Consider the following 10,694-nt stretch of genomic DNA (forward strand, 5'->3'; position numbering starts at 1 on the left):
TTTTAAAATTTACTTTAGGAATTAATTTTCTTTGGATTATAGAGCACAGAAGACTTTGTAATCACTTTATGTATGAATATACAAATAGAGCCTGTGTGAAGAGAGCGGACTCCTAAAAACTGGCAGCAAAACCCAAGAGAGCAACTTGTATAGTATTCCTATATAATATCCCAGTTCCAGCTAATGCTAACTGGAAAAACACACACTCCAAACTGCTAGTTGTTTCAGCACATCCCTTCAGGTGAATTACCCATTCAGGCAACTATCCAATTCATTAACATTCTTATTCATATCCATGAGATATGAATAATAGCATAGTGATAGACTCATTTACAGTAATCATGTCTAAACCAAATGATCATTTTGACCACATTTCCTTCTACACACAGCTATTTTCATTTCCAAAGTTGATTTGGCAAATAAAATAGTGCCACAATGTATTACATTTTTGCACACATTCATTCATTCATTCACAGACACACAAACACTTAATCCATTCAGCCCAGTCTTATGTACAGTTAGGATCAACTGGTCAGTGCCTTAGGGGTGTCTAACTCTCATAGACTCATTCTCTGTTTCTTTTTTCTTGGAAAGACACTACTGTGGAGGTCCATACTGCATGCTGCAGTGTGTGGTGCCATCATAATTTTCACCATCCTAAGGCCCTAGAGTGGTAGAGTGGATCCAAAACTGGTTAGTTTCCTGGAAAGGTGCAAAATTTGGGACCCTCTGATGCACTAGCCTAGAACTGGTCAGCAAAATAATATTAATAACCCATTTGACCTCCTTCTGCCCTGGCCAGCGTATGCAGCAGCTCTTAGGACAGGGGTTGTCAACTGGTGCCTAACCAGGCCTTTATTGGTGCCCCTGGGCAGTGGCCCCAGAATCTTAAGCTTTCATTTATTTAAAAAGTAAGTCTATAGCCCTCCAAGAAAAATAGGAAACAAAATGTGCTAGTGATTTGTGTGAGGTAGCCTGACTACTCCTACCTGTTAGTGTTTTTAGCCAATGAGTCAAGTCAGAGCTGTAGTGGATATGTAATGTGTTTGGGCACTAGGCAACAGGATCTCTGGGGTCCCAAAGAGATGCTGTTTTCCTTCCCACTTGGTGCGCTTTTGCTTTTCTAGTCCTTAGACTCTTCCTAGTTAGCTCTTCCTTTTCCCCAAGCATCCAGGATGCATCTTTCCTGTGATGGGTTCATCTGAAAGCAGGTAGTCCATAGATGTTATTTTCTACAAATACTACTACACAATAAGTGTGGGTGGAGGTTAAAGAATCCCCCCTCCCTACAGAAAGACAAATGCGGAAGGAGGCGTAGGCTTGTCTCATGCTATGTAGGAGCTGAAGACCAGGCAGAATTAAGAATTCACTTACAGCGCAATAGCATGTATGTCTACTCAGAAGTAAGTCTCTTAGTGTTTAATAGGGCTTGCTACCAGGTCAGAGGGTATAGGATGGCAGCCTAGGCTTTGGGGCATGGTTGACATTGGGGAAAACAGGGTTCTTGTGCCTTTAGCAGCCATATGACAGGCATAAACCGGTTTCTAGTTTAGAAACACAGTTATGGGGGGAAAGCTCACCATGATGTTACTCTCTCTATTTTTGGGTTATGCCATGGCCATAATGACAGTGATTTTGTGTGATGCCACACACCACACAGCAGCCATTTTGTGACCAGCACTCCCAGCACTCTCTCAAAATTCAACTATGCCCACTGGTCAGCAAAAGTTGGAGACCTCTGGCTTAGGACGTAGCTGCAGATCCACTTTGATCTGTTCCAGCCTGCTGCTTCTGACCAAGGCTTCCGATTGTTCTTATAGTTTTATGCATGTTGACTCAAAGTATTCAAATGAGTTTACTTCAATGTAAGCATGCATAGAAATGCTTTTGCTCTTTGCCTCCAAAAGCCTTTTATTTCCACATTGGCAGAGCAATTCCCTCCTCCCCATTCCTCTAATGCAGGCATGTCTAACAGGTAGGTCATGATCTATCGGTAGATCACAGGCTCTCCCCATAGAAGCTCAACAACTTTGGCTCGCCTAAAAAAAGCTCAACATTTTCTCTCTGCACTCCTAAAAAACGGGCCCTCCTCCACCCTTAAAAAAATCTCAACAACTTTGACCTGAACCCCACAAAAGGGGGTAGATCACTGCCAGTTTTTAACTCTGTGAGTAGATCGCAGTCACTTGGGAGTTGGCCACCCCTGCTCTAATGGATTCCTACAAGGGAGACAGTCACCCCTGTATACCACCCTAGTCTTCAATATTTTGAGGGAAACAGAATTATATTGATAGCATATTCATATTTTTGTTTACTGAAGATGCCAGTAAATCCACCCCTGGATCATGCTCAGAGGTCTGAGACCCCACTTCTCCAACTGAATTGCCCATTCAGGCAATCGTCCACAGCCATTACGGTAACTCTCTTTTATCAAATCCCTGATCACCATCAAGCAGCAGTTTAGATAAAAGCATATTGATGAATTCATTTACACAGCAATCAGATGCCTAAGCTCACAATACCAAATGATCATTATGACCATTTATTTTTCTACTGGCACTGCCATTCCAGTTTTCAGAATTGGGTTGGCAGACAAAACATTGCCACTATAGATTACATTTCTACACACACACACACACACACACACACACACACACACACACACTCCCTGTATCCATTCAGCCCAGTTTTTGGCACAGTTAGGTCCTTTTAAACTACTTATTCCCAACTCCATTGAAATTAGTAGGAAAATTCCATTTCATCTCTAGCCACAAGCATTCTTTCAATAATTTCTCATGACTGAGCAACTTCATTAAGAAATAACCCTATGGCACCCACCACAGGGTTCAGTAAATATCCCCTCAAAAATCCACAATGCTGTTTGCACTGGCGTGCCTTCTTGATGGAACGTGCCCCTTTAAAGCTGCCTGTGTTTGGATGCCAGACACTCTCCCTCTGTTCCGTTCTTAAACAGAGGAGAGGTGCAAAGAGTTTCTCTTTGTGAACACGTGAGGCAGTGACTAATACTCATTGATGGGGTGCCTGTACAATTTTGTGGCCCTGCCTCTTTTTCTGCTCTTACAGGTGGCACCCATTTGTGCTATGCCACCTTAGCATTGCAACCATTTTTTATTATGCCACACTGACTGTTGCAGGCTGGGCTGCTGTTTTGAGCCCATGGACTGCCAGGATACACACCACTCTGTGTGGCATGTGGCAGTCCCTCAAAGCATAAGGGACGGAGGGGTAGTGTTTTGTTGTTTTTGTTTTAATTATTTACTTGTGTTTTTATTTTGTGTTCTTATTCATGCTCAATATGCAGTGTTATGCCACTGATTCTTATATAGCATGAAGCAACATGGCAGTTAGTGGCAAATTATCAAGCCTAAAATTCCTTACCATTCTTCAAGGATTTGAAGACTTGAAAATACTTTTGCCACCAGGGGGCAGAAAAGCACAAAGAAGGATAGCTACAATGCATAGCTTGGAATTAGTGGGGGGTGGAATTAGGGCACACTTTCCTTTGACAGAAACATACATTGTAGATTTTTCTGTGGCTATAAATATCACAAAACTAGACCTAGGTTTGGTCATCATGCTTTTTCTACTACTTCAGCTGTCATATCTTCAGCTGCAATCCTAAACACTCCTCCTCCGCCTTCTTCTTCCCTGACTTTTTCAAGGCAGCTGACAGATAAAAACAAGAATTGCTGAAAACAGAAAAAACAAAATTTAAAAATTAATAGAATTAAAAACTATATACCTATATAAAATCCATTTAAAGAATGCAAATAATTACAATAAAAACAGCATGGCATGGCACCAGCCCTTTCATTAAAAGCAGTCATTTCCCCGGAGCCTGCTGGAACAAGAAGGTTTAGCTGCCAGCAGAAGGACAATAAAGAGGGAGCCAATCTAGCTTCTCCAGGGAGGGAGTTCCAGAGTCTGGGAGAAGCCACTGAGAAGGCCCTCTCCTGCATCCCCACCAAAAGGGACTGTGAGGGTGGCAGGACCAAGTGCCTCCCCTGAATATCTCAAAACCTGGGCAGGGTCATATGAGGGGAAACGGATCTTCAGATAGCTTGGACCTAAGCCATGTAGGGCTTTATAGGTCATAACTAGACCCTGAATTGTACCAACTGGATAGCACAACTGGACACCTTCATTTGCCCCATCTGCAACAAAACATGTCTCTTCCACATCGGTCTCCACAGCCACAGCCGGCGCTGCAACCATCCAACAGCTTGACCTCACCCCCAAAGGCGCACTCCTCCTTTGTCTCCCGAGACAGACAGATGCCAACTCAAAGGTCTCTTGAGTGAACGCCCAATGGACCCAATGACTTGGTCAATAAGCCCTATCACTTCATCTCTTTAACACTCCCATTGGACTCAGTTTTGAAGACTCTCCTGAAAATATTGCTCAAGGTACATCTTCTAAACTTCCACAGTGTATAGACCGATGTAAATAATTCAAGGCCTGGGAGATTCTCTCTAAATCTCCTTTAGCATTTCCATCACATATCTGATGCTCCTTAGCCAGTTCTTGCTTCTTATGTAATGGGAGAGGAGGCATAGAAAGATTCAGGGACGCGGACTTATAAAAAATATTGGGGGGCCCCGGGAAAGCTCATGAATAATAAATAAGCTCCTCGTGAGCGAATAGGGGAGAGCGTGCTGCGCCTATTAATCAGCTCCGAAGGAAATTGGGTGGAGCTTTTGCTCGGGAGGGAGGGCAGGAGGCATGCAGCCCGACCCTGTGCATTTTGGGCTGGGGGAGGGGCGGCGATGGCGCTCTGCTGGAGGGGCGCCGGAGATTATTGGGGGGGCGGAGCCCCCCCAAACGAATTTTTGAGGGGGCTCGGGCCTCCTCAAGCCCCATGGAGTCGGCGCCTATGGAAAGATTACTGGAGGACACAGCAATCTGTTTGCAAACCCATGTGCTCCAACACGAGTAAATACAAACTGAAATACAAATTTAAAGCTCGTTGTCAGATCCCAAAGTTCACAGGCATGTTGCCAGATCACAAATATATCTCACTGAGGACAGATTGGCTGAGCAGGTGCTAAAGAAAACACAAAACACAGCACATGCTGTTCCAGTATTTTTCATTCGTGGACTCTGGTCACATGATGACAAGGTGCTAGCCAATCGTATTCACTTACATAAGGCTAGCCTCCAGCCTTCTGGTAGTGAAAGATTCCCCATCCACCTGCCCACACATACATACTTCCCTAACTTACTGAGATGCTCAGTCTATTTGATGAAGTGGGAGTTGTGAGAGAACAAGCTTTCATGACAGGAAACTAGAAATGTCAAAGAAAGGAAAGAAAGAAAGATTTAGGATGCTGTAATCACAGTAGCTATTCCTCAGCTTGAGAAACCCACCCCCTTCTTGGTTCAGCCAGGTCTGGCTGATATTTAACATCCCCCCCCCCCCCCGATTTACTCAATTTGCAGTAAACTGCACCTCCTTTAATTCCCACTTATTAGAAATATATTGAGGAGAGTTCAAGTATTCAAAGAGAAAGGGGGAATTCTTAAGTTATAAAAAGGTGGTTTTTTTCTTCCTAAGGAGGGAAGAAAACCCCCAAAGGAAGATACTTAGCCATAAGACCTGTGATGTTTTCATTGCCAGATTTATAATCGGGAGAAAGGACAAGGAAGCAGCTGAGTTTTAAAAGCCGTAATAATGTGACTTCAGCAGCCCACACATAAAATGACTAAATGTCAGTTCAGGACAAAGCTTAGACAGGCAGTTTCTCAGCAATTTAGACATCCTTTTCATGGAACACCTAGTTTCAAGGCATACAAAAGGTGAGCCTGTTCTCAACCTCATCCCTGTGATTGATTTGGCCTACACAATGCACCATTCTAATTACTAGCAATAGCAACAATGACCTAATATAATTATGTTTAACACCTCAATAATTAGTGAGATTCTGAGGTATAGAAATAATGAATTGGAAGTGGCAGGAGGGTGAGAATAAAGGGTGGCAGTTCAAAAGGCCTGGCAAATCAAATGCTTTGAAGTGGTTTTCAAGCTTTTTGCCTTCCAAGAACCCTTTCCCCACTGACTTGGCTGCTTTGGAATCCCTGTGCATATGCGCAGTGCCCTTGTCTCCTGAAGAGCATTCTGGGACATGTTCTAGGGTGAACTTTAAAAGTTTGCACAAGCCAGGACATGAACTTAGAATATATGCAAAACTCACCAAATGTTGCACAACTGTATGGGGGAAGATCAACAGTGCCGAACAAATGGTCTTTCATGGAAGCCAGCTCATCTTTGCTGGTTTTCTCATTGAAGAACACCAGGGTCCTCCAGAATGTAGTTTGAAAACCATCGAGTGCTATAGAGAGAGTGAAGAGATGCCTCTGATCATGCCATCTTTTCATAGTCAAAGCTTTCTTAAACCCTTTTCAGGCATTAAACACCTGGCCGGGAGAGGGGCAGTAAGGATGGGAACAAGACATTTCCCTCTCCATTGCTATTTCACAGCAGGGAGACTTTGTTTCTATAGAAGTTTCTGTGGGAGGAAAAATATGAATTCCTGTGACACATGTGTGCACGGTAAATAATAAAAGAATCAGCTGAGTGCTTTGATTCAAAACGTGGGGCTGAATTCTCTCTCCAGCAGGGGAGAGCCACACACTCAAGCAGTACAGTGAAGCATTGGCATGTAGGCTGTTAAACCTTTTGCATATTCCATTTAGTCCACTTGCAAAGCGCTCCCCTCTTTCTACCCCACTTGCACTGGACAGACCACTTACTTTTAAGTGAGCTTAAAATGTGTTACTTACCAAATGTTCCAAATGTTAGATTCATGCATTTACCCAAGCAGCAGAAAGGAGAACACAGGCAGAATACTCTTGTGTAGAAAACACAGAGAAATAGCTTCAAACACATGCTCTAAGCTTGGAGCAAAGCTTAGACACATCTTCCTTGGTTAGTTACATGGCGAGAAGGGAGACAGGAGGAATAAGAAAATTTCACTTCCTCCCTCATCAGAGAAGAGACGGCATGGCCTACCTGAGTCCAGGAACACAGTTCTATGATCTTAATCCCTTCATGCACTCACTAATGTTCATGCATAGTTATGTTTGGGTGCAATTTCCTGTGGCCCCTTGCATAATTAGGGTTCTGTAATGTACAAGAAGACTCCAGGAATACAAAAAAGCTACCCCTTGCAGACTCCACACAGCTGAGCTAGTGTTTAAGAGGGCTTTAAACTGCTTTTCAACGTCTATACCAGACATAGGCAAACTTGGCTATTTGGGACTACAATTCCCATCATCCCTGACCACTGGTCCTGTTAGCTAGGGATCATGGGAGTTGTAGTCCCAAAACATCTGGAGGGCCGAGTTTGCCTATGCCTGATCTATACTCCCCTTAAGCGTATCTTATCTGCTATCAAGAAGCACATGAGTATTATCCTTCCCCTGCGTATTATCCTCTCCCCTAGTCAGGACACCCATCCTGTCCAGAGCACAGATAAGAAATCTATCATGAGTTGGAATCATCCTGTCAATCCCTGACTCATCTGCTTGGAATTCTGATCCCTGTTTCCTGTTTCAGAAAGTGATGGTTGTTTCTTAAGTTCCACACCAGGGTCTGAACCTATGGAAAACATACCCTCCAATACTGAGGCCCGGAGTGGATGAATATGTGACTTAGATCATTCCATTTACAAAAGCAATTCCCTACGTTCAGAGGCAGTATTCCCCTCTGTTATGTACTGAAGTTCTCACCCTGGGCCTGCAGTGGGATACTGTAGATAGTTATGCAAATGAAGGATCGAAAGTGACGTTCAGTTATTGGATAGTTTTAGAAAGTTGCTACAGTAACATTGTAGTGGAGCTCTATATAAGCAGGCTGACTGAGCCCTTCAGCTCAGTTCTGTTCTGGCCTCTGAATAAACAAGAGCTGTTGAAGAATCGCTGTGTCGTCTGATATGTTCACCCACAACTTAACACCCTCAATGCCAGTTGATGGAAATCACAAGTGGGGAAAGTTCTGTTGCATTTAGGTTCTGCTTGCCAGAAACATCTGGTTGGCCATTGTGAGAACAGGACGCTGGACCAGATGGCACTTTGGCCCTAGCCAGCAGGGCACTTCTCATATTCTTATATTTTTACTCTCCTACCCTGCTGAGAGTCAAAACAAAACTGGCTGATTGAAAAGCAGTGACCTACAATTGACATGGACAGGATTTTGATTCTACTTAACAGACACCCCTACATAACAGATAGTAAGAAAGGACGGTTGTTTTCAAAAGCCAAAGAACACACGTTTTTAGCTCTGTGTCAACACTAATCATCCTTCAGGACCATTTGTTTATAGAGTCGCAACAGGTTCCATTTTGCGTCTAGAAATAATATATTCCAGTAGGAAACCACATTGTGATAATCGCTGCACCAAGGGCAAGATCTCAGAACGTATGCATCTGAAATAATAGTATTAATGACTCATTGGCATCCTGCATTTGGATGTACAAAGAAAGCAACGGGATATTCTACCCCCAAAGGTTACCCTCCCTCCCCAAGCATGATTCCAGCCAATAAATGAATACATCTGCCCCATAGTTTTCCTCTGTCTTTAATATGGGTCTATAATAGTACCGATTAGAAGAGCTCTCACAATGTGAAGCAAATGTATTAGAAAGTAACGTACAAAAGCAACATTCAAAAATCCAAAGCCTTGTAAAAGGTCAATATTAAAATATAAGGGATGTTGTGAAAATCTGGCCCATTCCATGGAGTTCAATGCACCTTTAGATATTTTGAAATAAAGGGGTAATCAGAAAATTTTAAAAATTATAATCGGTACCATTTTTTTCCTGGGGGTACTGAAGGGCACGCAGTACCAGCACCTTTCCTCCTCAAATTGTTAAAGGTGTGGAATTTACTATAACAACTTCATGATGAGCGCTGGCACATTTTTTTCTAAAAGAAAAAAAGCACTGATTATAATGAGCTACAAAAAGAAATGAATATTAAAAACTGACCATTAAAGGTTACCTAAGAAAACTGAAGGAAGGAAATGTCCGTTTACTTGGAACAAGTTTTGTTCAAACATTTTGATATCATAGCATTTGTGGGCCAGTGTAGATATTATATGGGAATGCATAGCCAATGGGGGCGGGGGGAGGTTGTTTGCACTGGCTACTGGTTTCGAATTAAACAAGTCTTCTCCAGCAGTCCATTCAAGCGGCAGCTAGGATTGTCCTCAGCATCACTTGATCTTCTTGCTCTCATTCTGGGATCAAATCAGAAACCGGGAGGGCATCTCTAAATCAGGGACATCCTGGAAAATAGGGACACTTGGAAGGTCTGCTATACTAAACTGAAATGTTTAAAAGTTTCTTTGATTGTTCTTGAATCTTCCCAGCACACTTGCAATCCGCTCCTGCCACACCAGTGTGGCAAGCCACAACCTTTGAGAACCACTGTTATACAGCATGCATGCAATAATCTCCTGACAGATTGTTTTTTTTAATGAAAGGAGTCAGCAAGCTTGAATGAGAGAATGTTAATGGGGAAGAGTTGCTTAACCCTTTCCCCTCCAGCCATTTTGCTGCTCAGAATTCTGCCCCCACCCCAAGTTACTTTTCCATGGTTGGGGTGGGGGGAATCTCATTCTGTAGGTGGAAAGGCATCTTGGAGCAAGAAAATGGCAAACCCACCCATACAGGTATATCTAGTAGAGACGGTTGTCTGCTCAAAAGGTGGGCGAAGTCCTGACAGGAAAATAGGACGTGAAGATCAAAAGCTTCTAGAACTTCCTTGTTACATATGAATTTGCAGAAACTGCTCCAAGCAAGAGAACAATGTTGGAATAAAGTTCCCCTTGATGCTCAAGACATTAAAGGTTACCATATATCAGCCGCAGGGCAAAGTGATCCAATACGAAGCGTGCAATTTTCAGATGGGCTGGGCTGAAGAAGATAAAGCAGCAATGTCACAGAAAGCAAAAACATTACATAATAGGATATTAGAATCATAGAATCGTAGAGTGAGAAACATGGGAGTAGCTAGGGGGGCCCGGGAGGGGCAGCTGCCCCCGCTAAATCAATAAAAATCAATGAAAATACATAGCAAACTGAGGTTCCTTCCCCCCCATCAAAAGGGGGATACCAAGGATAATCTAGCCCAAGCCCCTGCAATGAAGGAATCTCAGCTAAAGCATCCATGACAGACGGCCATCCAAACATAGCTTAAAAACCTCCAAGGAAGGAGAGTCCACCACCTCATGAGGGAGGCTGTTCCACTGTCGAACAGCTCTTAACCATCTGACGGGTCTTACTGATTTTTAGCTGGCATCTCCTCTGTTGTAACTTGAAGCCAATGGTTTAGGTCCTACCCTCCAGAGCATGAGAAAACAAGCCCGCTCCATCTTCCATGTGACAAACCTTTAGATATTTGAATTCTATATAATAATTGAATGGCTATCATATCTCCTCTCAGTCTCCTCATTACCCTCCTCTGTACACATTCCAGCTTGTGAATATCCTTCTTAAATTGTGGTGCCTAGAACTGGACACAGTACCTCAGGTGTGGTGGCCCCCCGGCTTCTACTCCAGAAGACCCAAGAGCCACTAGCTACTACTGCTAGGTACAGTGTTGCTTTATTTTCAGGTTCCCCCTCTCAAGTTCCCCCTCTGTGTCCCTAAACATTCAAGGGTGTAGCTCAGGGG

At 43.3% G+C, this 10,694-nt stretch overlaps 1 long non-coding RNA gene across 2 annotated transcripts; it reads right to left on the reverse strand.

Annotated features, from left to right (window-relative positions):
• Window positions 1-2,651: 2,651 nt before the first annotated feature.
• LOC308584801 lies at window positions 2,652-9,276 on the reverse strand. 2 transcript variants are annotated; one of them, XR_014007016.1, is made up of 4 exons: window positions 9,019-9,275; window positions 6,213-8,943; window positions 5,244-5,306; window positions 2,652-3,710 (listed from the first exon to the last, which is right to left on the reverse strand). It is a non-coding gene; the product is annotated as an uncharacterized lncRNA (long non-coding RNA). The 2 variants fall into 2 exon arrangements; XR_014007015.1 differs by having other exon boundaries at window positions 6,213-9,276.
• Between the last annotated feature and the right edge of the window lie 1,418 nt (window positions 9,277-10,694).

The sequence above is a fragment of the Podarcis bocagei genome (assembly GCF_964188305.1).
Source record: "Podarcis bocagei genome assembly, chromosome: 4".
In the NCBI taxonomy this organism is placed as follows: domain Eukaryota; kingdom Metazoa; phylum Chordata; class Lepidosauria; order Squamata; family Lacertidae; genus Podarcis; species Podarcis bocagei.